This window comes from Lipotes vexillifer, unplaced genomic scaffold (assembly GCF_000442215.2).
Source record: "Lipotes vexillifer unplaced genomic scaffold, Lipotes_vexillifer_v1.1 scaffold1402, whole genome shotgun sequence".
Lineage (NCBI taxonomy): Eukaryota > Metazoa > Chordata > Mammalia > Artiodactyla > Lipotidae > Lipotes > Lipotes vexillifer.
In genome coordinates, this window is record NW_006794361.1 from 341,476 (window position 1) to 346,065 (window position 4,590).

A 4,590-nucleotide genomic window follows, 5' to 3' on the forward strand; every position below is an offset into this window, starting at 1 on the left:
TACAAGAAAAGTTGCCTTTTCACTGAACAGAATAAGGGACACAATCTTGTGAGACATTATAGCCACAAGATTGCCAATGATGACTTACAGGACAAATCACATCATCCAGGCTGCCCAAAATACCTTGAGATGTGAGTTTCATTTAAAGTGGGAATGTTCCAAGGTGCCTTGCAGAAGCCAATGTCAATTCTGTCTGGAAGGAGACCCACTGATTCTAGACCTCAAATAATTCCCAGAAATAACTGGCCAAGGAAAAAGAATAGCTGACCATGAGCAAGAATTTAAAAACAAAATAAAACAAAACACTAGAAGGAGGAAATGACCTGCAAAGACCTCAAATATCAGAGCTATCTGTCATGTATTATTAAATTATAATACTTAACATGCTTAAAATAAGACGTTTGGAAATATCTTTAAGGTGCAGGAAACTACTAAAATGGACCAAACAGATTTACAAAAACAAAAAGAATATCTAAGAAATAAAGGATAAAATAATTGGAAATAAAATTGAATAGCTAATGGATGTATTTCACATGTAATTAGATGAAGCCATAGGAAAATTAGTTAACTACTAGACTGAAAAGAAGAAAATTATCTAGAATGTAAAACAGAGGTAATAAGAGAAGGAAATCATAGAGATAAAAAGCCATGTAGTAACATAAGAAAGTCCAACATAGGTCTAATTGGAGTTCTATAAGGATAGGAAATAGAAAAGCAGAAGATAAATAATATTGGAATAAATAATGTTTGGAATATTTCTGGAAATAAAAATACACTAATCCACAGATTCTAGGAGGAGCAATTAATCTGACATTTTCTTCGTATCAGCAGTAGCAACAGTGGAAGCCAAAGAACAGTGATATATTCCCTAAAAGAAAAGAAAATAAGTGCCTAGGATTCTACACTAAGTGAAAATAAACGTCTAGAATTAGGGTAAAGAAATGACATCCTAGAAGAACCAAAATCAGAAAAAATGTTCCCACCAACAGATCCTCATTAAAGGCAAATCTGAAAGTTGTATTTCAGGCTGAAGAGATTCCAGGGGAATCACTGGAGATTGTGAGAAGGAATGAATAATAAAATAAGTGGTAAATATGTAGTAAATATAAATGATCTTTAATCTTTTAAAAACAAATAATATTTTGTGAGGTTAAAAGGTATGAAATAGAATTAAAACAAACAACAATGTGTAAGTGAGGAAAAGTATTAGTTGAAGTTCTTGTATGATCAAAGAGGAGAATAAGTGTATTGATCAATGTTCAATATTGAGAAATTATATATGTGTGTTGCAATTTCTAGGCTAAACTTAAAAGAATAGAATAGAGGGCATACAGTCCAATAGAGTAAAGGAGAAAAGAATAGAATGTGAGAAGAAATACTCAAATAAATTAAAAGAACAACAACCAAAAGGTAATAATGGAGAAAAGAAAAAAAAAAAAAAAGAACTAAATTGAAAGTGTGAAATAAGATGGTAAATATAGACCTATATGCATATATCTGTAAGTAAATTAAATGTGAATGAAAAAAATATTCCAAATGAAACTTAAAAAGAAAAAGGCTGCAAAAAAACCCAAATTCCAATTATATACTATTTAAATGATCACATCCAAAATCTTAGAAATCAGAGAATTGAAAGCTAAAAGGTGAAAAATAACAATTCCATCTGGCATGACTATGTTAATATGACACAAAATACGTTAAAAGCAAAAATCATTACCAGACATAACGAAGATAAAATATTCAGATTATTAGAAATATGTAACAATTGTTCCTTTACAGACATTATGACGTCCTGAAAAAGCCCTTAACTTACAGAATCAATACCTTGTAAACTATTTAGGAGTCATGACTTCTAAATGAAAATGCATTCTTTCCATATAATATTTATTTATTTATTTATTAAAAATGTTTTTTCCGGGCTTCCCTGGTGGCACAGTGGTTGAGAGTCCGCCTGCCGATGCAGAGGACGTGGGTTTGTGCCCCGGTCCGGGAAGATCCCACATGCCGCCGAGCGGCTGGGCCCGTGAGCCATGGCCGCTGAGCCTGTGTGTCCAGAGCCTGTGCTCTGCACCGGGCGAAGCCACAAAAGTGAGAGGCCTGCGTACCGCAAAAAAAAAAAAAAAAAAAAAGGTTTTTTCTTCCAGTTTTATTGAGATATAATTGGCATACTGCACTGTATATGTTTAAGGTGTACAGCATAATGATTTGACTTACAATGTCATGAAATGATTATCCCAATAAGTTAAATGAACATCCACCATCTCATAGAGATAATACATGAAAGGAAAATAAAAAAATATTGTGATGAGAACTCTTGGGATTTCCTCTCTTAACAACTTTCGTATAGAACATACAGCAGTGCTAAATATATTTATCATGTTGTACATGACATCCGTAGTACTTATTTATCTTATAACTGTTTGTACTTTTGACTACCTTCACCCACTTCCCCCTCACCTCACCACCCTCACAAAGGCTTTCTATATAATGTTTACACTTTAAAACTTCCAAATATCTTCAGATATTTAATAATGTAAACATACAGCATTAACATTTATAATGTAACATACATCATTAATCTTATTGTTAGAGAATATGATTAAAATACCTACTTAATTTTTAATTCACTGTTATTTATGAATATCAACCACAAAATTAACTGATAAGGTGTGATTAAAAAAAATGTCATGGATTGTTTTAGTTAGTATTTTGCTTTACAATTGCTGTAATGACTGGCCGTGGCTTTCTCTGCTACTCTTATGCTGAGCTAACTCTTTTTAGACTGACTTCCCTTTCAATTTGTTATGCGTATTTTTTCCCCTTACTATGTAGTTGAATCTTAACTATTGTGCTGCATAGAAAAGCATTTATTTATATAAAAAATTTCAGTCAGTGGATTAAGTATCTGATAACAGATTGAGATATGGATTTGGGATTTTAAAAAAGTACTTTAGTTTTGGCAGTCTTTGAGATTTTGGGTGGGACCTCTCAGGGCTATTACTGCTTGATCTGGAAAATGAAGGAACTAGAAGAGAAGATTGTTTTCATCAAGCCCAAGTTAAATAACCATAGTAATGATGACGGTGATGGTGATAATAACTATTTCTACTTTGACATCTATGCCTGTTCCCAATTCTACCATATACTGAGTTCAAATTTTTAAAAATTATTTTTGATTTGTAAACATTTTAAACATATTCTAGATACCATATCTCTACCAGTTATATACTCTGAAAATATCTGTTTCTTCTGAGTAGACTGTCTTTTATGGGGTCATTTGTTAAATGAATAATTAATTTCAATATGATCAATTTTATTATTATTTTCTTTTAGAGTTTGTGCTTTTGTGTCTTTTTAAAGGAAACTATATGAATGTTCTATCTTCCCATTTATGTACTACTTATTTTATAAAGTTTCTACTTATTTAATATTTTTGTCCTTTACTGCAGTTTTACATTTTTATAAAATGTACATTCTATGCTAGATATATTCCAATGTTCTTATAATTAAAGCTGCTTAGTAAATAAATCTTCTAAATTATGTGTTCTTTACTTTTTTCCCCTAATTTATTGAAACTCCAATTGTTTTAAATTATTGATCTTGTTATCTGGCAATTTTGTTGAACTCTTTTATACTAATTACTGTCTACACATTATCCCATGTTTGTTATATAAATGATCAAATCATGTATACATAATAACACTCTTCTTTATGATTCTTTTCAACCTTCACACCTTTATTTACTGTTTAATTTTTTTATTACTGCATTGAATAAAATCTCATTACAATGTTGAAAACAAATGATCCTATCAACATCCTTGTCTTCTTTTTTAACTTAACAGAAATGTTTCTTACAAATCACTGTGAAGTATGAGGTATTTTGAAGGGTTTTGGAAAGAACTTGACCTTTCTCTTATACCACACTGCCTCGAAAGATCGTCTTAATATATTTTTTAAAGAAAATAATAATTTATGAGAGGAAGTCCTGATGCCCTTTGGAAATGTAATGAAATATATGGATTTTCTCCACAGAAATAAAATGAAATTTGTACATTAACACAAGCACTTTGTTTACAAATTTAGGGGTTAATTGATCTATTAAATATTCTCTATTGACTCAAAGTTAAGACCCTTTGATCTCAAATTTTATTCATTAAAACATTAAATAAGTATTTATTGAATACCCTCTATGACAATGACTGTGAAATCCCGTGTGCACAGAAAAGAGCAATCAACACCCATGCGCTCTAGATGTTCATAGTATAATACAGAAACTAATGCAGATGTTAAAATAAAATAGGATACACGATACCTTTGAGGAGGATACATGAATTCTTATCCCAGTGACTTCTTTCTTTGGGTGTTTTAGTGATAGTGCACAGTCTAATTTCAAATACCATTTTGTTATTATGTAAAAGTTGCTGATATCAAGACAAACACGAGTCTGGACAAATGAGAATGAGTTCGTGTAATAATGTTTGTATACTCTATCTAGTCTTTCCACGCCTGTTAGTTTTTCTTCCCCCCTTCTAAATTTCATATTTCACCATCCTGCACTGGTACTTACACTAGCACATAGTGGGACGTGCT